The sequence below is a fragment of the Rhodnius prolixus genome, unplaced genomic scaffold (assembly GCF_049639745.1).
Source record: "Rhodnius prolixus isolate KJV_2025 unplaced genomic scaffold, Rpr scaffold_9, whole genome shotgun sequence".
Classification (NCBI taxonomy): domain Eukaryota; kingdom Metazoa; phylum Arthropoda; class Insecta; order Hemiptera; family Reduviidae; genus Rhodnius; species Rhodnius prolixus.
Genome location: NW_027411604.1, coordinates 1,164,213 through 1,188,550, shown reverse-complemented (window position 1 = coordinate 1,188,550; position 24,338 = coordinate 1,164,213). Strand labels below are relative to the sequence as shown.

The 24,338-nt window shown below is 36.8% G+C and overlaps 1 protein-coding gene and 1 long non-coding RNA gene across 3 annotated transcripts in view; one reads left to right on the top strand and one right to left on the bottom strand.

Annotated features, from left to right (window-relative positions):
- The window catches only part of LOC141454740 (LHFPL tetraspan subfamily member 6 protein-like), a 603,704-nt gene that overhangs the window by 377,782 nt on the left and 201,584 nt on the right, over positions 1-24,338 (top strand). The window lies entirely within an intron of this gene.
- LOC141454741 (uncharacterized) overlaps positions 1-24,338 on the bottom strand; it is a 113,235-nt gene that overhangs the window by 56,415 nt on the left and 32,482 nt on the right. Inside the window, exon 2 of one of the 2 annotated variants that reach the window (XR_012458924.1) lies at positions 17,712-17,773. The exons of the other annotated variant lie outside the window; for it this stretch is intronic. This is a non-coding gene — a long non-coding RNA (uncharacterized lncRNA). The remainder of the gene's footprint in view (positions 1-17,711; positions 17,774-24,338) is intronic. 2 annotated transcript variants of the gene reach the window in all.

Genomic DNA, 24,338 nt, shown 5'->3' with positions numbered 1-24,338 from the left:
ACGGTTAAGGAGAACATTTTAAGTCCTCAAGTATGTAAGTAGATAGTGAACCGAGTTAGTAGACATTTGAGCTCTGGGTAAATATGCAGACGATTCGCTCTCCAAACAACGACTGTACCCTACATACTTCATCTACAGTCGCATACAGAGTAAATATCCAACAGTACATAGAGCTCCAATATGAAGGGAGCAAAATATGATCCCTAAGGGAATGGAATGTATGTATGTCAAGTCAGTATACACAAGGTTTGAAATTAGCCCTTTTTTTTTAACAGACTGGGACAGATTTATTTTATTTCAATTTGGACTTTCCTTTTTTGCTCATGATACTATTTTCCGGGATAAATTAGAGGAGAAAAACTGGATTGAACACGCGACCAACTGTACAGAAAAATACTTAGTTTTAAAGATAGCAACACGCTATAATGATGCATAGAAAAGTATGTATCAGTAATTGCATTTTCAAATGCAATAAGGTAGAAATACGTCGGCCAATTTAAAAAAAGAAAATCATGAATGATGTTCATTTGACTTCCGGTATCGTGTGGAAAATGAAGAAAAAATTACTCTTCTATTGAAGAATAATAATTTTATTTCTGCTCATAAGGGAACATGTGCACTCCATGTGGCAATTGATTGCACTATAGTCAAACTATTAGACGGGGGGGGCCGGATGTTGTTTAGGAGATCTTCAGTTCGAATACTGCGTGTTGTTAATTTTATCTATTAGATGATATGTTATTGGTTAAGAATGTGCTTTCAGTCTCCATCCAAGTCATCTAATTGGTCCTGCCAGCAAAAAAAAAAAAAAAAAAATGGCGATTACTTTTACGCTGATACATAAAACTGTGGCATAGATTAGTTCATAATTTTGCCGCAGGTATCTTCATTTTCGTGTCTGACGTGAAACATGAATATGACTTCTTCTTTCACAATTAATTACGTAATAAATTTTTTTCTTAGAAATTATTTTCTTCAGAGATTTATACAGGAAGAGTGGTGGGGGGGGGTGAGTCGGCCATTTGAGTTGACCACTCCCAGACAGGAAATACACCCCCTCCACTGTGCCTTCAATGGTGCCTCCTCAGATACAGAGAGCAGTTGATAACCTCCTAGCTAACCTGGCTTGCGAGCCAGAGGAGGCACCTTTGAAGGCACAGTACATACTTCACAAGTTGTGTAAAGTGCATTACATATTTGATAAATTAAGGGATAAGTTTGATCCTTTACATGAAAGATATTGATCACATAAATATGTGGCAGGAGGTTTCCGATTTTTTTTTTTTTTTTTTGGCAATTAAACGCAACTCTCCCAAAATTACCAAATAATTAATTAAACCTTCTTGTTTCTAACAAATGTAAAATTAATTTTTAGCCATTTTGTGTATGCTTGGGAACATCTAAAGCTCCTTAACTCGGAAAACGACTTATTTCCTGATATTAAGAAAAGTAGTAGTAGGAAGTTGTACGTTCTAGGCCACTTTTCAAAAACTAAGTTGTACGTTAATCAAACATTTTACTCCTTAACAAAAACTTACAGTTTAAAAAGTTAAGTATAAGGGTTGATAAAATAACATACTTCATAAAATAACAATTACTTTAATCGAAGAATGAACTTAAACCGACGATTTTTATTTAAAAATAAAAATAAATAAAATGAAATCATTGATGTATGTTGGTTTTGAAATCTTTAGTCTAATTTTTTTTTTCTTTCTAACCTGTAATTAATAGTTTGATTATTATAGATAAATAGATATTACAATCTACAGTCTAGAACAAATATTTTGTAGATGAAAATGGCCAGCATAAGGGTCTGTGTCATCTAATAAATTCTAAAAATGTGAAGGAAAAGTTAATGCAGTAAAATTACTTAAATCATATCAATGAAGTATAAATGAAATGATGGGTACTTGCTGATTTGTGTACCTTTTGGCGTTTAATCAACCCTTATACTTAACTTTTTAAACTATAAGTTTTTGTTAAGGAGATTTTTGTACCTTTTGGATAGATTTTTCTTTTTGTCTATTTTGCAAAGTTACATATCTGCTTTACAGATTTTTTTTAAAATTTGGTATAAGCAATTCTATCATTATAACCTGATAAGGCGTTAAGTCGGAACCGTAACTACTGGAGAGATCTTTTTAAAGAATGATTATAATTGCGGTCCCCAAACCATCCTCAATAACAATTTTTTTGAGAAAGCGTTTTGAATAAAATAGGAAGGTATTTGTACGTAAATAGCAAAATTAAACTGCGATTTCAGTACTTCCTTTCAAGAGGAGCAAGAAAAATAAACTGCGATTACAGTACTTCTCCCTAAAAGGCAAAGATTTTGAATCGAACGACAATTCATTGATGTAAATCGGTTCACTCATTGATAATTTTAACGATTGCAGTACTTCCTGTTGGTAGGCGTAAGAGCATGCTGGCACTTCACAGCCACGTAGAGGAGCTTTAATCACTTCTTCGTGCTAAATTTTATCAAAATCGGACTAAGCTTTATAGAAATATTGGTAATAATAGTTTTAGAAAGGGCCTTATTTGGGTAGGGCAAACTCCCCTCCTTATGAGGCATGGCGTCGAGACTTTTAAAGTACAAATCTGTACAAAATTTCGATTCGAATGACACTTTATTCAAGAAAATCGGTTCACGTCTCGATAATTTGAAAGATTGTTATACTTCCTCTTAACAAGTGTAAGAGCAGATCGTCGCTTTAATGGTACATAGGGAAGCCCTAACCCTATCATCCTACCAAATTTTATCAAAATCGGGCCAAGATTTACAGAGAAATTATTAGAAATAATAATTTTGGAGGGGGCCTTATTACATAAAGGGGGCTAACTCCTCTCCCATTCGATGTACAGCGTCGAGACCCCCAAAAGGCACATCTACAAAAAATTCCGAATCGAATGACACCTCATTCATGAAAATCGGTTCACGCGTTTACAAAAAAAGGTAACAACAACAAGAAGAAGAAGAAGAAGAAGAATTTCTGAAAATGCCGTTTTTGCTCATTTTCGGCAACTTTTTTCTCGAAACCTATTAGGTCTGGGTGGTTGCAAAAAAATTACAGTTATAAAGGAGGATTTGCCCTATAATTTAAAGAAAATTTGGGAGTTTTATCTTTTATAGAAAAAGAGAAAAAAATTGTCAAAGTTGGGTGTTTTTCAACGTTACACTTTTTCGTGCAGTTTTTGACGATCAACCCTTATACAACTGTCCTACCGGACAGTTTTAATAAACTCATTTCTAGTTTATTTTCCTTTTAAGAAGGTGCTTCGTTTTTTTTTTTTTTTTAAATAAAAATACCATTATTATTCAACATTTTCTACGCATAACAAACCGCATCCATAAATGTGACAGACAAGATCCATATCAGACCAGGTGTAGAGGAGGATGTGGAAAATGGATTTCAAAAAACAACAGGTCGTGATTTATGTTTTGGTGATGGACATGAGAAATAGTCAGAATACCTAACCCAATTTAAATATAAAGAAACATTTCTTTAAATAAATGTTTAAGAAATTGTTTTAATTCTAGATAAATCTCCTTTGATGTAATAGTGTAATCTGTTTAAATATTATTATCCTATAAACCATACATAAAAAAAATCATAAGTTTTAAATTGAAAACAAAATTAGCCCTCCAAGTGTTATTATACTTTTATAATACATATATATATAATATATGTATAATATTTATATATTATAAAATAATATGGGTTTATCAATAACTACATTGTTTGATGAAAAGGTGTTTTATAACAATATGAAGTAGACAATAAGTTGGGTAGACATATCAGTGACAGAGTAGACTTAGTCTCTGGCGTTTCCTAGGTGAGTAAGAATATTCTGTGTCCAAAGTTGACCACCACAATACTAATTGCATCGCTACGAAAATTCCCCCACCCCCCAAAGTAACTAAATGATCCTACTAAAAGGACTTGCTCTCTGGCAGTTGACGTCCAACTAAAAATTTTCTAAGTGTGCAAGATCAACCACTATAGAACCAGTGTACAGCTACTAATATTTTTATAAGTTTTTAACTAATTGAACCAAACTGTTGGACTTAGTTTTTGAAAAGTGGCCCAGAACGTACAACCATACTAAATGATTTGGACTTAGTTTTTGAAAAGTGGCCCAGAACGTACAACCATACTAAATGATTTGGACTTAGTTTTTGAAAAGTGGCCCAGAACGTACAACCATAATAAATGATTTGGACTTAGTTTTTGAAAAGTGGCCCAGAACGTACAACCATACTAAATGATTTGGACTTAGTTTTTGAAAAGTGGCCCAGAACGTACAACCATAATAAATGATTTGGACTTAGTTTTTGAAAAGTGGCCCAGAACGTACAACCATACTAAATGATTTGGACTTAGTTTTTGAAAAGTGGCCCAGAACGTACAACCATAATAAATGATTTGGACTTAGTTTTTGAAAAGTGGCCCAGAACGTACAACCATACTAAATGATTTGGACTTAGTTTTTGAAAAGTGGCCCAGAACGTACACCATAATAAATGATTTGGACTTAGTTTTTGAAAAGTGGCCCAGAACGTACAACCATACTAAATGATTTGGACTTAGTTTTTGAAAAGTGGTCCAGAACGTACAACCATACTAAATGATTTGGACTTAGTTTTTGAAAAGTGGCCCAGAACGTACAACCATACTAAATGATTTGGACTTAGTTTTTGAAAAGTGGCCCAGAACGTACAACCATACTAAATGATTTGGACTTATTTTTTGAAAAGTGGCCTAGGAACGTACAACTTCCTACTACTAAGAAAAATACTAGCTTTACTGCCTTGGCAATATTTTTAGTAGAAAGGGGATGTGAAAAAATACATAAAAATAACCTATCGCGTGCTCTTCTTTCTCTTTGATAACAAGTTAAAAAAATTGAAATATGATTAATAAATATCCAGATTTTTGAAATGGCCTAGCACCTTTAATTTTGAAGTTATCGAATTGCGGTTTCCGGTTTCTTTCACAACTTTTTATACTCTTTAAAACGGTGTATATGAAAATGGGGGTCAACGGCAAACCCTCTACTTTTGGTCGCGCGTCAGCCGCATATGCGGGCAGAAATCTAAAATCAAGTCACATATTCTGAAACTAGAGGTGACGGGCAACAAATTTTTCCTCTACCATTTTTTGGCTCAGATCAACTGTTTAAGCATGAAATGCATTTGAGCCGTCTTAAAATGAACACCCTTGTATATTCATACGTATAACCTTTCTTGGAAGGTCTTAATACCATGGAAAAGTCCACGAAACGAAGTTTTAATAAAGAAATAGAACAGAAAACAAAACCAATCACTTTAAAACCAGGAAGAAGAACAATAGAACAGACCACAATTATTGTAATAAAGGAAATAAGAATTAAAACAAAACTACTTTGATAGGAAGTTGTCTTGAGAAAATTTCTAAATTGAATTTCCATTGAAATTGAACAATATTGTTGCGTTTACTCTCTTTGTGTTTTGGGTGAGTGAGACAGAGATACAGGTTGAACTGTGGGTGCGAATGAGAGAGAGAATGATAGAATTAGTGTCCATATTGTTTGTATGTTAGTTGTTCTGGTCTTCCTGTTTGCAATGCATTTACAGACAAACATACGTTTCAACACAATACTTTTTTTTTAGAATTTCATTTAATGTAAACATCTATTATTTATTGTTTTACTACATTACAGGTGTACATTACAGTTTTACTACATTACAGGTGTACATTACAGTTTTACTACATTACAGGTGTACATTACAGTTTTACTACATTACAGGTGTACATTACAGTTTTACTACATTACAGGTGTACATTACAGTTTTACTACATTACAGGTGTACATTACAGTTTTACTACATTACAGGTGTACATTACAGTTTTACTACATTACAGGTGTACATTACAGTTTTACTACATTACAGGTGTACATTACAGTTTTACTACATTACAGGTGTACATTACAGTTTTACTACATTACAGGTGTACATTACAGTTTTACTACATTACAGGTGTACATTACAGTTTTACTACATTACAGGTGTACATTACAGTTTTACTACATTACAGGTGTACATTACAGTTTTACTACATTACAGGTGTACATTACAGTTTTACTACATTACAGGTGTACATTACAGTTTTACTACATTACAGGTGTACATTACAGTTTTAAACTGGTATCATATATTATTATTTGTTTTAACATTATTTGCAACAATAACAACGACAAATCTGGTGCTGAAAACTCACACTTGAACATTTTAAGCGCATTTTTCTTTTTCCCATCAAGAATCTTAACATAGTTCACCAAAAAGTGCACGATATTAGGGCCCTATATAGAAGTTTAACTCTGATGGCTAATGATTTAGGGTACGTTTACAACGGAGCTGTGAGTATAGATGATAGCAGAGATGATAACTGATAGAGTAAAATATAATCGCTGATTAGTGTGCACAACGGAGCTGTGATACATGCAACATGTCCGAGAAGTGAAGAAGAGTTTTTATGTTCAGCAGCAACAAAAAGGTATATTTTAAAGAAAAAACGCTTTAGAAAATATCATGTACATTCCATAAATAAAAAACGAAGTACTTTGGGTGAATTTCACTATTTATATAAGGAACTTAGAAATTATCCGGATCGTTTTTTTGAATATGTGAGGATGGGTCCACCCACATTCGACTATATTTTAGAAAAAATAAGGTCAAAATTAAGAAAACTTTGGAAAAATTGTCATGGAAATCCTATAACCATAGAAGAAAAACTAGTGATTACTCTTAGGTTAGTAATGATTTTATTGAGAAAAAAACAACAAATAAATACACATGAAAATAAATGTAAGCACAATTTAAAAAACAAAATATTGTTTAAAAGTAAATAATAAAATAATAACCAAAAATAATGAGTAAAGACAGCACTAAATAATTTTTCGACGTCCATTTTGAAGCTCCGATACTGGAGTTCAGCTAGCAGAAAAATGAAAAATTCAATTCTATCATCTATGCTTGTTTATAGCAGCGAGTATGAGTCACTAGTCGAAGCTTCGTTGTGCACGCTCACATAAGAATGTACTAGGTTATTCTATAAGCGCTGATGCATCACTGCTATCATCTCCGCTATCATCTATGCTCACAGCTCCGTTGTGAACGTACCCTTAGAGCAAAGGTCGCCAAACTTTTTTTTTTGATCTTGGACCCCCCCGATATAATTTTTCAGAAATCTCCAACAGACCCCTCCCCCTAAAAGTAATTTTTAGTTAATTAAAAATAAAACTATCTATTAGGTACTGTGTGTTTGTACATTTATTCTATGATTTTTAAACATAAAATTTATTAAAGCAATTTTACATTGTGTAACAAAATAGTTTTATTAAAAATATCTTCTTTTTTTTTAATCTTTTACTGCAATTTACCACTGCAACAGTTGTTGCAACAAGCAAATATGGTAAAAGAAAAAAGAAATAGTAGAAAATCATGAGTGGAGAAGGCACCCAGTAGTGCCACTCCAGTAACGTGCTTTGCTCTCACGATAAGAGTAGATCACGAGAGGCCATCTTTCTCTTCAATCTCCTTAGAAGATTATCTGGTGTAATGTGGAGGAAGATAGGTGTTCTATGAGAGGGTTAGGATTAGCTGCTGTAGAGTGGAATGAAATTTGAAGAAACGAGTGTTAGCAAGATCTGTAATGAAAGGGATTTTGAGGTCATTATGGATAGTGGTGAGGTTAGATACATAGAACGGAGCGTTAAGAAGTTTTCGAAGTATTTTAGGACTGTAATGCCTGGAGGCGTAGTGAGTTGGAACGCTTAGTCGATCCCCATACTTCGATGCCGTATGACCAAATGGATCGCAGTAACATTAGATATAAGAGTCTTTTGTTATCTAGGTTAAGTTTCGATCGTTTGTCAAGTAGTCTGGCGAGAAGTTTTGTAGCGTTGGTTAGTTTCTTGTCTTTTCAGTCTAGTATGGGGGGATTCCATGTCAACCGTTTGTCTAGGTACAGTCCAAGGTAGCGTACTTTGTCCACAGTTGGTATAGGAGTTTGGTTCAAGATGATAGGAGGTAGGATTTTCTGTCTGAGAGTAAATACTACAAAACTTTGACTTCGTAACGTTAGTTTTGATTCTCCATTTGAAAAGCCAGTCCTGTAAGTGGGTTGATGTGTGTTTGTAGAGTTCGTGTTGCGATAAGAGGATCGGTATGAGGAGATAAGATTGCAGTATCGTCAGCAACGGTGGAAAGAATAATATTTGGATGTTGAGGTATATCTGCTGTATATAAGGAGTAAAGAAGAGGACCTAGGACACTGCTCTCAGGAACACCAGCTCAAGCTAGGCGGATATCAGAGTCTGCTGCTCCACAGTTGACTCTGAAATATCGGTCTTTTAGGTAGGATTTGAGGATGAGGTAGTAAGTATGAGGAAGAATCTCCCTCAGCTTAAACAGTAGTCCCTCGTGCCACACCCTGTCGAACGCCTGAGCGACGTCAAGGAAAACACTCCTTATCTTAATGTTGAAATTTAAATACCTTACTTATTATTTATTAAAGGCTTATATCTACTGTTACTGCGACCTATTTGGTCATACGGCCATCGAAGTATGGAGGGATCGACTAAACCGTTCCAACTCACTACGCCTCCAGACATTACAGTCCAAAAACTACTTCAGAAAACTTCTTAACGCTCCGTTCTATGTTTTCTAACCTCACACTATCCATAATGACCTCAAAATCCCTTTCATTACATACAAGATCTCTTGCTAACACTCGTTTTCTCAAATTTTTGATTCCTCTACAGCTGCTCATCCTAACCCTCTCATAGTACACCTATCTTCCCCCACATTACCTGGTACTCCTCTAATGGAGATTGAAGAGAAGATGGCCTCATGATCTTCTCTTATCGTGAGAGCAAAGCACGTTACTGGAGTGGCACCACTGGGTGCCTTCTCCACTCATGATTTTCTTTTATTTTTTTTACCAGGTACCATATTTGCTTGTTGCAACAACTGTTGCAGTGGTAAATTACAATAAACGATTTAAAAAATAATAATAATAAGTAATTGTAAATAAGACCCTCAATTGACCCCCTACTTTTGTTAAATAGACCCCTGGGGGTCCTCTGATTTAGAGTATAGACCTGAATTTACTCCACTAAAGTACACATTTAGATCTAGCTCACTCTCTAAATCTCCATCCCTCCAACCCACATACTCAAAATTTACATTCAAGCATACATGAACACTGAACGCTATTTAACGCATACTATAACTCGGACCAATTAGAAAAAGATGCTTGTTTATCAGACAGATAGAGAGAGCAGATTCATTCCGCCAATAATAATAATGTAGGTGCGTGAGTCTGTGCGTGGGTTCCTAGTGAATGCATTACCCTGCCTTCCGGACTTCCTGCCAGACTATTATGATTGTTCCATTTTCTAAATCCTGAAATCCTGATGATGAAACAGGTCGGTGGGGAGGAGCTTCAGCAAAACTTCACACCATCACTCGCGCTCTTTGAGCTCTAGCTAATTATAAACATTACCTCATTAACATAGTTAATACCCTAAACCTTTGATCTTACTCCATCCTAAATGTCAATATAATTAATAAGTATATTCCGGCTCTTGATTTAGAATGGATTATCAAACTGGAACTCTGTCTAAATTATGTTATCCTAACTAGAGCGAGCTGATTTCTAAAACCAATTCTTTTATTTAAACAACAATAATAAAGAATTTCGTCTTTTACTGCAGCTTTAATTTTTAAAAATATGATTAAAAGCCGTGCCCAAAAGGAGAGCTTTTTTTGTATTGCCATAGCAACAGTTACGTAATAAAAGTGAAAGTATTTTGTAAGAACGTCATTACTTTACCCTCGTAAGCTCCTTCTTGGTTCGCTATCTTGATAACCTTCAACGACTCACCTTGGAACCCATAGACTGAAACATCTTAAACTAAACAGAACTGATGACTACTATGCCTCGACTGAGAAACTCGCTACCCCTACTGGAATAAAAACCACTAACATAGCTTAGTCACATGGCTGAGATACCCGTAAAGTAAACTAGCAAGCATACTTTACTGCAAATTTCTCACATAACCCATTAAAGGTATAGACCGGGGAATATAGCCTAGGGCTGCAATACATCTTAGCTTTGCGGGTCTAGCCTCTAACCGCTCGGCTATCGTGGCGACTAGCAAACATACTTTACTGCAAATTTCTCATACTAACCATTAAAGGTATAGACCGGGGGTATAGTACCGCAATACATCTTAGCTTTGCGGGTCTAGCCTCTAAACGCTCGGCTACCGTGGCGACTAGCAAACATACTTTACTGCAAATTTCTCACATTAACCATTAAAGGTATAGACCGGGGAATATAGCCTAGTACCGCAATACATCTTAGCTTTGCGGGTCTAGCCTCTAACCGCTCGGCTATCGTGGCGACTAGCAAACATACTTTACTGCAAATTTCTCACATTAACCATTAAAGGTATAGACCGGGGAATATAGCCTAGTACCGCAATACATCTTAGCTTTGCGGGTCTAGCCTCTAACCGCTCGGCTATCGTGGTGACTAGCAAACATACTTTACTGTAAATTTCTCATATTAACCATTAAAGGTATAGACCGGGGAATATAGCCTAGTACCGCAATACATCTTAGCTTTGCGGGTCTAGCCTCTAACCGCTCGGCTACCGTGGCGACTAGCAAACATACTTTACTGCAAATTTCTCACATTAACCATTAAAGGTATAGACCGGGGAATATAGTCTAGTACCGCAATACATCTTAGCTTTGCGGGTCTAGCCTCTAACCGCTCGGCTATCGTGGCGACTAGCAAACATACTTTACTGCAAATTTCTCACATTAACCATTAAAGGTATAGACCGGGGAATATAGCCTAGTACCGCAATACATCTTAGCTTTGCGGGTCTAGCCTCTAACCGCTCGGCTATCGTGGTGACTAGCAAACATACTTTACTGTAAATTTCTCATATTAACCATTAAAGGTATAGACCGGGGAATATAGCCTAGTACCGCAATACATCTTAGCTTTGCGGGTCTAGCCTCTAACCGCTCGGCTATCGTGGTGACTAGCAAACATAATTTACTGTAAATTTCTCATATTAACCATTAAAGGTATAGACCGGGGAATATAGCCTAGTACCGCAATACATCTTAGCTTTGCGGGTCTAGCCTCTAACCGCTCGGCTATCGTGGCGCCTCCTTTTACTAGAATGAAGAAAACTGAAATAAAAAGAATCCAAAACTATGTTCTAATAATTGAAATATATTTGACTTTTAAATAACACCGTGAAAGATGGGAAAATTAAATAATATTGAATTAGGGGTAGAAGAAAAGTAACTACGGAGCAAAAAAATTGGGAATAAAAAGAAAAATTTAATTTGACGCCAAAAAAAAGAAGGCGGTGGAAAAGCGTAAAAGAAAACTACTAAAGAAATAAGGAAACGTTTTTCTTGAATGATTTGATTTGTAAAATGAAAAAAAAAGGGAAATTGAACTAAATCAATATCTTCGGGTAGGGGGGAGGGTGGAGAGAAAATTCAGCGTAGGAAATCATCCTAAATAGGAAAATATAAATTATACTTAATGGAGGGTGCAAAAGGAAATCAACTTCCAATATCATTACTGTTACGTATTTTCTTTCTATTCCAGAAGGCTGATAAATTGCAACAATTTTGTAGATTTTATGGAATAAATAATAATGAGATCAATGTTTTCAGAAGGTAATAATGTTCAGGGAATGTTATTATTATTAATAATAATAATAATAATAGCAATAATAGAGGGAAGGGATTAGCTATGAGGTTAGCATACTGGACTCCCACGCGGAGGTCCCGGGTTCGAATCCAGCAGCTGACCCTTAGATTTTCTCTTCCTAGGAGCTTCTTACAGCTCACTGTTCGGTGATGGACAGTGTTGTCTGTAACGAGAGAACACTGTCCGGAGGCCGGCAGTGCACTGGAAAAAGCTCCGGGCGCTAATGACCTCAGCTGTTGATGCGCCAAAAAAAAAAAAAAAAAAAAAAAAAAATAGCAATAATAATAATAACAGCAATAAGGGGAAGGGATTAGCTATGCGGTTAGCGTATTGGACTCCCACACGGATGTCCCGGGTTCGAATCCACAGCTGCTGACCCTTAGATTTTCTCTTCCTAGGAGCTTCTTACAGGCAACACTGTCCGGAGGCTGGCGGTTCACTGAAAAAAGCTCCGGGCGCCAATAACCTTGGATAATAATATTTTTTTTTATGGAGGGGGAAAATGCATTATGCATCATCTTGGGAGAAATGCCCACGGTATGTGGGACCCTCACCCACTAAAAAACCCACCTCCCCTAGAGGCACAGAAATCTACCTTAGAACCACATCAAGGTGGTACCTCACAGTAGCTCATACGAGCTCCCACCGGCCTTCATTCACCTCTCTGGACGGAAATCCAGCTCCTGCTTCTTCCTTATCAAGACTGCCTTTACAAAGGTCGCCACCCTTTCCCAGCCGACTCTGAGGGAGAGCACACTCCCTACTACGTTCTCGGGCATGATTCTCCCGATCTCTTGCTCTATGATCTCTCTCTCTCCGGCACCCGTCTATCACCCACAGAAAGAATGTGTGATAGGCGTCATCCAGGTCAGAGTCTCCAAAGATACATGACGGGTCTTCAACTTTCCCCCATCCTATACAGGTACGAGGTGAAACACCCGTGCCCTGTAAGAAACTGGGTGAGGTAGTAGTCGACCTCGCCATGCTCTCTTCCGGCCCACACAGAAGGATTGCCAATGAGCCGTGCAGTCCATCTGCCTCGGGTGTCCGTCCGCCACCTCTCATGCCAGGACTGAATAGAGTGATCCCTGGCCACCACTTTCGCCTCCGATCTTCCCTTAAATCGTAAGCCATCTTACGTTCCTGGGCCAACAAATCGATAAGGATCACTCCTGGCCACCACCAGTGCCGCAGGCTCCGAGACCGTTCAATAGTAACAGGCGATCCTGAACGCTCCTCTTCATTGTACCGAAGCCACCTGCTTTCGGTACTTTTCCTTTTCTAAGAGCGTCGGCCCAAACTTCACACCCGTATAGGAGTATGGCGTTCGTTATCGACATCAAAAGTCGCCGTTTACTCGACGTCGGTCGCCCAACATTGGACATAAGCCCACTCAGAGCCGATGTCACCTTCGCAGCTTTCTCCAAAGAGTTCCTGATCTGCTCCCAAAACGAGAGTTTAGTATCCAGGCGAATCCCCAGATACTTTTATTATTATTTATTATAATAATAATAATTTTTTTTTTTTTTTTTTTTTTTTTTTTAAGAGGGGTGAAATGCATCTTACGCACATTGTGCCGGACTCCCTCGCGGCCTACCGGCTAAAACACCCCCCTACTACCAGGCCTAGCCTGGATTCGCTTGTGCAGCACTACATAATAATAATAATAATAATAATAATAATAATAATAATAATAATAATAACAATAATAATATTAGAACGTTAATTATTCAAACGGATAGTATTTCGTTAGCGAAAGGCTCCCCCAACCTGCGCTTTTTGAAACTCTTTTTATCCCTTTGAAGGTCTTATGTAGCGAATGTAATTAAATAAATGGATCTGTGGGGAAAAGTAGGGCAGTTGTGTGAGTGAAGGAAATATGAGGATAACAAGGAAGAAGGTAGAGTAGAAGCAGGTTATATACGAGTATAAGAGGGCCTAGTTGCATGGGAAATGTGGAAGTAAAGGAAGTAAAGCTAGGCCCCAGATCCTTCAAGTCGGGGGGGGGGATGAATGTTGGCAGAGGGTCTGGGAAGGACCTAGCTTTTCAAAGGAAGCAGCGCTTACTGCTGCTAGGGCGGTCCTTAAACACTCCTTTTTCTTCGTCGTCGTCGTACGACCACCCCTTCCGCCTTTTAGAAACAAGCGTTCACCATCCACTTTTATCCTTGACAACATATTAAAAGCAGAATCAAGAAACAGATTTTCCAAGAGATGAAACGGCATGAAGATGGAAGCAGAAGATGGAAGCAAGAAGGGTGAACAAACCATCCCAAATGAGAGAAAGAGGAGATAAATAACACTTTCCTCCCCTTGAAACCTTCCAGATATTCCTCCACCAGCTGGTCAACAGCTGGGAATACTTGCGGTTACCCATTAGCTAGCTTAGTCTTACCTGTTTAAACCCACCCTACCCTTTTAGTTTACTATTCCAAAGTTAAATTTACTGGAAAATCCCTTCCAGTTTACACAGACACACACACCAGATCATGTACCGTGCACCTGGATATCTCCCACCACAAGGAGTTTGGACAAAATCTTCTGTTACATAAATTATTTCTTACAAATTATATAGAATGTCTTTTCTAACTAAGTATTAAACGTGTTTACAACAAAAAAAGAACGTTATTCCAGCCTAATATTGTAGCTATATATACGTAATAATGTAAACTGATTTACATAATGTGTGTGTTGTAAATACCAATCCTCAATTTAAATTTCAATTCAATTAAAATGAATAGATAATGATTTGATACGTAGCGGATTTGATAACCTCTTACTTCCAGGTAAACACAGACTCCTATAGTAACGGAAATGATGTCATTTATTATTTATTGAGCCCTAGATGGTTGAAGTAAATGTTAATAATTTAGTAATAACATTAACCAATTCAATATAAATCTTCTTCCACAAATGAAAGCGGTTGAATTGGATTGAAGCATGAATTGGTGCCCATCAACTTTAGTGTTATTTATTTTTAGTTTTGCACTATCAGTGATTTCCGGTGGGGAAAATATAGATGCGATGATGAATTACAAGATTTTTTGTGTTTTACGAAGCGGATGTACATGTAAAGTAAACTAAAGTAAAGTAATCGCCTATTTTTTCAGGCGGGGCTTAACATCCAACTACCATTTACTAGGTGTCCTGGACAGAGGCGACTAGCAAACGTACTTTACTATTTCTCATTTAACCATTAAATAAAATCCAAGGCCAAGACCGGGAATCGAACCCAGTACCACAATGCATTTTAGTTTCGCAGGTCTCGCCTCTTAACCCGCTCGGCTACCGTGGTGCCTAGGATGTACATGAATCAATACCGGTAAGCCGTAATTACAAATTTACATCCGGTTTATTAAACAGATAGCTTGATTTCGTACCCTAAAAAGAAAAAAAAAAGAGCACTGCATTCCCAAAGAGGCTTATTTTATTATCATCCCGAAGTCCACTAATCTTCTATTCTCTCCAAAGTCCAGATTTTTATCCTCTAATCGTTTGTGGCGGACTGATCTCTGGTCTCCAACATGCCAGAGATCTCATAACCATAATCTAGGCGAAGTCACCATAGTCAAACAGCGGAACAATCCGCCGCACAAATCTAGGTCTCTAGGTTAATCAAACCCCAGTCCTACCAAAGAGTTTACGAAAGACTTTGCCGATTTGATAAAGTTTTCTTATCAGTCGATACAGCAAATTAGGTGCGTGAACAGAATTTCTTTGCATTGCCAATGCTGGAACTTAGTCAATTATTGCCAATGTGGAGTCATATTGACTCCATAATTTATTTTTATCTTTTCAATTTTAATAATAAAATTTGCATTAAAGGATGAAAAAGAATAGGAATTAAGAACAAATTTAGTCCACAAATCGGCTTTAACATTTCACGCAGAAGGAATTAACTTCAACTTAGGATCGCAGTAATTTCAGTATTTTCTAGAACCCTGATTCACTGCCTTCTGATCAGGGACTTTTTCATTTTTTAATTACATTCACTATTTTTTCAATTACTGTGCGCTGTTGACACGGACCGGAAATTACCTAATTCGCTGCAAGTTTTTGCTGCAATTCGGGCAGAAAATCAATTCCAGAAAGAGGCTTTTTTTTTTTGTGCCTTGATACTTTCTATGAAAATTATGTAAATTTATCAAATAAGCATTTAGCAATAATCTGGAGTCAAAATGACTTATGATTCAAGTAAACTAATCTGCAAAAAGAAATTAAGAATTCCACGGTCTTCAGCGCGTGACTATCGAATGGTGAGAGAGTGGGGTTTAGCATATCTAAGAGCATTTTGGGATAGCTATGGTTTTGAGGGGAAACAGAGACCATTCCTATTTTTTTTTTTTTGGAGTCAAAGTGACTCCGGATTGGCAATGCAGTGTTAAAATCATAAAAAGCTGAACCCATTTTTTTGGTACTTTAATCGTTTCAGTTACTGTTTAGTTCGAAATCCATCAAAATGGAAGTAAGAATTTACCGGAAGCAATTTATTTTTCCGTTTTACACGATATTCTCTAAAATTATTCAATAAATTTGGTATTTGCAAAAAGATTTTCATGAAAAAAAGAAAAAGATGAAATTAAATTACTAAAAAAGGGAGACATAATGATTTAATATTGATTTATGAAATTATCAAGATATATCTAGTGACGTTCGGAGAACTTGATTCAATCAAGATGTTTAATTAAAGTAAAATCAAACATTATTATTGATTATTGATTTTAATTAATTGCAAGCGTATATTCTACATGGCTAAGGAACAAGCTACACCTACACACAGAGGCCACAAACAGACCGGAACTTACTCACTGAGTGGAGCGCTAACAGACTAACAGACTGGAATACTTTAACCAGTCGAGTGAATTAATTGCTAATTTCCTTGTAAGAATTAGTGCCAAAGATAATGGAATTAACATTCAAGATGTTAACATTAGATACGACTTAACTTTGCGGAAGTTAAGTATCAAAATTTTATATTAAGTTAATAAAATTTCAGTTGAACTTGCCTCTGCGCAGAAAAAAATTATTATTAAAAATAAAAATAATAATAAATTCCTTCTTTTTTTCTCCCAGAACGCCAGTCAAGTTTCCTGGATTGCATTTTCGAGAAAAATCCTCCTTCGATAAGTATCATCGTTCCCCCAGAATTAGCGATATGGGGAGGGGATTTCCTCTTTTCCTTTTTCTCAAGAAAATTTGAAGATGTTTTGCTAGTCTATCATCTCTTACAAAGAGTATTAGACAAGAGTAAAATCAGCTGGCAGTTATTATGATAAAGGATAGCTCCCATTTCCTAAGGGCAGCGTAGCCAAGAAGCTTACAGCACCAGTCCTCCTTAGTAATTTACTACGTAAATCCTCGCCCTTTTTACTAGATTCAGAATCTCTTACGCACTAGAGCAGGGGTGGCCAACTTTTCTTTGTTTAAGATCTACTTTTTTTATCTTAAAAGTGTGTCACGATCGACTTGTTGTCATAGGCGTAGTCTAAGGGAGAAGAAGGGGTGTGAAATGTATACTATGTTTATACACTGTGTTTCAGTATAAGGTGCATTCCAGCGAGGTATGGGTAGATAAGTAAAATATATTATTTTTTTTAAAATCACTTATTAAGTTTTCGAGATACAGGCTCATGAAGAAAATAAATTTCCAGACCCAACTTTTGATAGCAGCATTCCGTACATGCGGCACCTAAAATATTCGATTTTCCGACACTTTTTCAAGATAGATTTTTACTAACTTGAAATGCAATTTAATTTTTTAATCAACTGCAATGTATAAGTTGTTGTACTATTTGTTCGTAAATATGAAAAAGTTGTTATAAAAATGCACAGTATGGATGATAATTTGATTTCAATATTTCACTTTCGCGTTTTGGGGGGGGGGCCAGGAAAATTTATCGTGAAAAAATGACTTACTTTTTGCTAATCTATCAATAGCTCGCTGAGCACTTCTCGTACTGAATATACGGCTTATCTACCTGCGTAAAAAACAACAACAATAATTATTTAAAGGGCCAAAAAAACTCACATCCAGGGGAATTAAAAGAACATGGATAATTATTAAAAATATTTAATTAATTCAAAGTATTATTAATCTATTGCTAGAAAGTTTTGTCTTCTACAATCGCTTCAAAGTCCACGGTATTCCAAGGAATTCCACCCCAGACATTGCGAGCGATCAACGATCGATCAAAACTGGCCTTGCGATCGACCGGTCGATCGCGATCGATTTGTTGGCCACCCCTGCACTAGGAGGATCTCTGGTATTCAGTGATAACCATTCAATGCTCCCAAATCTTCAGCCAGGATGCTAGGGGAGCTGGAAACGTTTATGAACTTCTTGTGAATGTCATTTTCCAGACATTCCAGTACACGAATCACGCCAGCTCTGTATATTGTATACGGGATCCTACCTACATAATGCTATAACTGTAATAACACTGTCTAAATTTGAATTTATAACAAAAAATTTTTTGTAATAAATGCAATGCAAACAAAACACTATCGATAACTCTTTCAAATAAGAATTTAAAATAAATTCTATTAAAATTTGCATATCTATCGATTTGATTCCCTTATTTAAAAAAAAAATGTAATAACATTGGATAAATAAATTCGATTTCGATATCATGTATTGCGGGGGATATGCTAAATAGCTGTGACAGCCCCCTTTCAGTCTGGGGTGTTGCGTGTAAACATTGGTATCCCAAAATGCATCCTGTAATAATGAATGCGCTACGAGAGGAGCATTAGTTAGGGGAGTAGGTGAATTTTATAGTTCAAAGTCCCACCCACACCTTTACTGTGGACATTTGTGGGCTCGCAATTTCCCCCGGAATCAATGGGAGGCTAAATTGGGAAACAGTATGTTCAGCCCTCTCTTTCTAGCTGGAAGAGAGCTCTCTTTGGCTCCCTCTGTCTCTCTCTCTCTCTCTCTTGCGCGCACAGAGTCCATCCATCTGGCTTATCGCAGTTATGTGCACATTTCACTAAATCCTAAACTGAAAACCAACACCATCCCCCCTGTGGGCGGCACAGTCCCAGAATTCTGGCCTATATACAATTTACGACCTACCATCGGGGACATGGAACACTCATGGGGAGAGGGAATTCTACTCCTCCTCCTCCTCCTCCACCTTTCAGGAGGAACCGATTTCCTCCTCTATTCCAGACCCTCCTGGTCCTCCTCCTCCTCCTCCACCTTTCAGGAGGAACCGATTTCCTCCTCTATTCCAGACCCTCCTGGTCCACAGTGCTCCCTGATTGTCCGCGCGCACACACACACACACACACACATTCTCATATTCTCCGCCCCCACACCCTAGACTATAATACGGGCTAGGCTTACCTACCTTAAAGCTGGTAAGCACAGCCAAAAATGTGTCCGTCGACCCTCTTCTCACTGGTCTACCCTTGCACATACCACCGTGTGGTGGGCTAGCACACAGTCAGCCAGCCGCTATCAACAATTGAACCAATTTCCTATCAACGTTTTCCAATTACATTGTGGTTTTATTTTTGCCTGCGGAGCTTTAGGGTCGGCAATACAAAGCCTAACTTTTCGATTTATATTTAATTTGTATAATACTGTAATATATATGATTACTATTGTTCACCTTGTATTTAAATTAAAAAAATAAATTAATTAATAAATGTTCGAGCATTTACACGATTCACAGAAAGTCGTGCCAAATATTCGAAACCGAAATTCGAATTTAAAGTAAATTTCATAACCGGAAATACTTACTTTTCCCAATAGATTGTTCAATTTCAAGAATATGGCTTCTAGGCTTTTCCGTATTTATTATATACAGGGTGACCAAAGTTATATGCTCCACCCACTTTTTTTTTAAACGGCGGGAAATTTCGAAAAAATAAAAAACACGTATTTAATCATTTTTAGTCTAGTTTATTTTCTGTGATTGACCCATTTTTTTAAACCCCTGTATTTCGAGATACAGCATCCAACTTTTGTTTTTCAAATGGAACGTATTATTTTTTGTTGCATATTTTTATAGTATTTGAGCTCCTAAAAAAAGCAAAAAAAAAAATTTTGAAATCGGTTAGGTTTTTCAAAAGTTATGGTAATTTAAAATATGAAAAACAAATTTCAGTTTACTGTCAAAATTACGTTATTTTTTTTAAAGAATCTGTTCAAACTGGACACAACCAACGGACAGGCAAGCCAAAACTCTGGACTCCCACGCTCTGTGTGTAGCAGCACTTATGGTGGCGAAGTCAAGATCTAGGCAGGATAGAGTTATTCGACGTTTCAGTTCATCAACTGAAGCCACGGGATTAAGAATACTTTACACTTAATTTTTTTAGGTATCCCCACAAAAAATAGTCCATTTGGGTTAAATCCGGAGATCGAGGTGGCCATTGGATGGGACAATGTGTCCCTAAGCACTTTTCATGAAAATTTCTGTCCAGGTAACCTCGAACCACTCTCGCATTATGTGCCGGGCAACCATCTTGTTGAAAATACATACCTAGCCGACGTTGTAGATGAACATCTTCAAGCAGAACTGGCAAAATGTCTCTTAAAAAAAAGTTGGATACCTTTCACCAGTTAAGTTCTCTCTGTAGAAGTATGGGCCGATTAGTTGATTTCCTAAAACTCCTCACCAAACGTTTGTAGAAAAAACAACCTGAACGTCGAATAACTCTAGCCTGCCTAGATCTTGACTTCGCCACCACAAGTGCTGCTACAAGCAAAGCGTGGGAGTCCAGAGTTTTGGCTTGCCTATCCGTTGGTTGTGTCCAGTTTGAAAAGATTCTTTTTAAAAAAAATTAGTAATTTTGACAATAAACTGAAATTTGTTTTTCATATTTTAAATTACTATAACTTTTGAAAAACCTAACCGATTTCAAAAATTTTTTTTTGTTTTAATAGGAGCTCAAATACTATAAAAATATGCAACAAAAAATATAACGTTCCATTTGAAAAACCAAAGTTGGATGCTGGATCTCGAGATACAAGGGTTTAAAAAAATGGGTCAATCACTGAAAATAAACTAGGCTAAAAATGATTAAACACGTGTTTTTTATTTTTTCGAAATTTCCCGCCGTTTAAAAAAAAAGTGGGTGGAGCATATAAATTTGGTCACCCTGTATATTATATAGAATAAATATTAAAGAAGTATAAATGTATAATACATTTCAACCTTCTTAACTGAGTAAGAAAGAGGAGGAGTGGACTGAGTTAGGTGAGGAGGATTGAAATGCAGGGAAAAAGGAGGAAAACCTGCAGCTAGTGTAGAGAGTTAGAGTAGGATATGTTTTAGTCTTCTGTGTCTTTATGTTGTAGAAGGATCTGTAGGAGACTATGTCGCGGCAGAGTGGATTAGGATGGCAATCTAGGATGGAAAGGAGTTTCAGCAGACGATTTTGGATATAGGAGTGTACGGGGATAATGGACGCAGTCTCCGTGGAGTGAGTCAATTCTAGTGCGTCCTGGAGAAATTTGTTCTGTATTGTCCCTAGAGTTTCTTGATGTTCCTGACTACAAGTCCAGGCTCCAGGCGTAGAGTAACATCGGCCTAATGACTATTTTGTGGAAGGAGTAGTTTGTTAGTCACAGTCATTTTGGAGTCACGTGAGAGAAGAGGAAATGGCAGTCTTATAGTCCAGTTCGCCTGCGTTTACTTTGTCCTGAACATGGAGTAGTGAAAGTCAGTTTGTTGTCCAAAGTTAGCCCTAAGTACTTAACGTGGGAAGACCACGGAATGAGTGTGTTATTATGTCTGATTTGACGGTTAAGAGTGGGTCTGCGTTTGGTGAAGAGTATAGCGTCTGTCTTCAAGTGGTTAATTTTAATTTTCCATTTGCTGCAGAATTTTGTAAGTCTGTCTATTGCAAGTGGAAGTCTGTTGGTGATGCCGTAAACAAGGTATTTACATTGCAAAAGCATAGTTTTATAAGTTTTCATCATTTTGCTAGAAACATTAGTTATAACTCTGAAAATTTAGAAATATTCATTTCAGATCCTTTATTTCTACAACCGGGCGAAAAATAAAATAAACTATATATTGTAAGTCTCGTAATAATTTCGAGGGCTAATTATATTAAATTGTATTTTTTTATTTTTGTATAATGATTTAAGGCGCGACAACATCTGAGGTTATTGGCGCCCGGAGCTTCTTTCAGTGCACTGCCGTACAGTATCCACTGGTCTCCGGACAGTATCCACTCGTTACCGACAACACTGTCCATCACCGGACAGTGAGGCTGTAAGAAGCCCCTAGGAAGAGAAAGATGTAAGAGTCAGCAGCTGGATTCGAACCCGGACCTCCGCGTGGGATTTAAATTCTATTGAATTCCCTAAAGACTTGCAAGTTAATGTCAACTAAGAATAAGAAGGTTTTCGAATTTTATTTATTCAATTTAGCATTCAGGAAATTTGATTTGAAAGTTTGTCTCTCTCTCTGTGTGTGTGTGTGTGTGTGTGTGTGTGTGTGTGTGTGTGTGTGTGTGTGTGTGTGTGTGTGTGTGTGTGTGTGTAGTAAAGTGAAAGCTTTATAAAGCTTTTCTCGGCAAGAAAAGTTATTTTCTATATAGTATTTTCTTTCTTCTTTGCCCGATCCATCTACTCATCATGTTTAAAATCATGTTTTTGTTTTAGTAATCTGTCGTAAATTCTAAGAGTGATGGAGACAAAAATTAGTTATGTTTGTGACAAACTGAGCAAGTTCTTCTCGTTGGTTTTTAATCTTGTAAACTCTTTATGATTAAAAAAAAAAGAAAAAGTAATTGGTAAATTTATTACTGGTAAAAGAGTACAAAAGAGCGAGTTACTGGTAAAAGAGTTCAAGAGAGAGAGTTACTGGTAAAAGAGTTCAAGAGAGAGAGTTACTGGTAAAAGAGTTCAAGAGAGAGAGTTACTGGTAAAAGAGTTCAAGAGAGCGGAGTTACTGGTAAAAGAGTTCAAGAGAGAGAGTTACTGGTAAAAGAGTTCAAGAGAGAGAGTTACTGGTAAAAGAGTTCAAAAGAGCGAGTTACTGGTAAAAGAGTTCAAGAGAGCGGAGTTACTGGTAAAAGAGTTCATGAGAGAGAGTTACTGGTAAAAGAGTTCAAAAGAGCGAGTTACTGGTAAAAGAGTTCAAGAGAGCGTAGTTACTGGTAAAAGAGTTCAAGAGAGCGGAGTTACTGGTAAAAGAGTTCAAGAGAGCGGAGTTACTGGTAAAAGAGTTCAAAAGAGCGAGTTACTGGTAAAAGAGTTCAAGAGAGCGGAGTTACTGGTAAAAGAGTTCAAAAGAGCGAGTTACTGGTAAAAGAGTTCAAGAGAGAGAGTTACTGGTAAAAGAGTTCAAAAGAGCGAGTTACTGGTAAAAGAGTTCAAAAGAGCGAGTTACTGGTAAAAGAGTTCAAGAAAGAGAGTTACTGGTAAAAGAGTTCAAAAGAGCGAGTTACTGGTAAAAGAGTTCAAAAGAGCGAGTTACTGGTAAAAGAGAGTCGATAGAAAATACTTTCCGTTTGGTAAATTTAAATCTAAAAAATATAAATAATAAAAATTTATAGCAAAAATATCAGGAATCTTTTTCCACCGGATAAGATTCAATCATCTAAAGTTTAAACGGAAGTAGAGAAGGACTTGTTTAGAAATAACAACTTTTTCTTACTTCAACACTCCGAATTGTTGACTTACAAGTTCATTTTAACTAACACCTCAAAACGCTTAAAACCTGGAAAATCATTCAGAGAAAAAAAAAAATATTTTTGTTTAAAATACGGAGTTTTTAAAGAAAATTCCCGGAAAACGCTGGAGAAGTTCAGCGCATTGATGGTGGCCTATCAGCGAGTATCTTTATCTTTACTAAAAGTAAAGTAATCGCCCATTTTTTTAGGCGGAGCTTAACCCACACCAATTAGGTGTCGTAGACGGAGGCGACTAACAAACATACTTTACTATAAATTTCTCATATTAACCATTAAAGGTACAGACCGGGGAATATAGCCTAGTACCGCAATACATCTTAGCTTTGCGGGTCTAGCCTCAAACCGCTCGGCTATTGTGACGCCCTATTGGAGAAGACTATATGTTATGTGGGACAATCAGATAATAATTAGGGAACCCAGTTCATTGCGGGAATTCTGTGAAAATCTTCCGACATGACGCTGTATTCCTCCAAAGCTTTTAGGAGAACGTCACAACTAAGAAAAAGCTCCGAGCACTAATGGCCTCAGAAGTTGGCTTACAAATATCCAAATGAAGCAGCTTAATAATAAAATTATGCTGTTCGTACTGTTTAATTATTTAAAAAAAAAAAAAAAAAAAAAACTTAGACCAAAACAGCTGTTTTATGAATCAACTGTTAAGTTAAACAGCAAGATGAAAAAATATGAAAGTTTTTTATGAAATGAATGGTGCAAAATACACATACAAATTGGAACACCTAGGCTTAATTACGTGAACACAAGTGCGCTAACTACATGGTTGGTTATGAGGGAATGAAAAGTTAAGCGGAAGGGCAGGGGGGGAATGAAAAAATCTAATTTTAATGTGGCTAAATTTCTTGTTTAGCGTAGATGAATTAGCGCCCC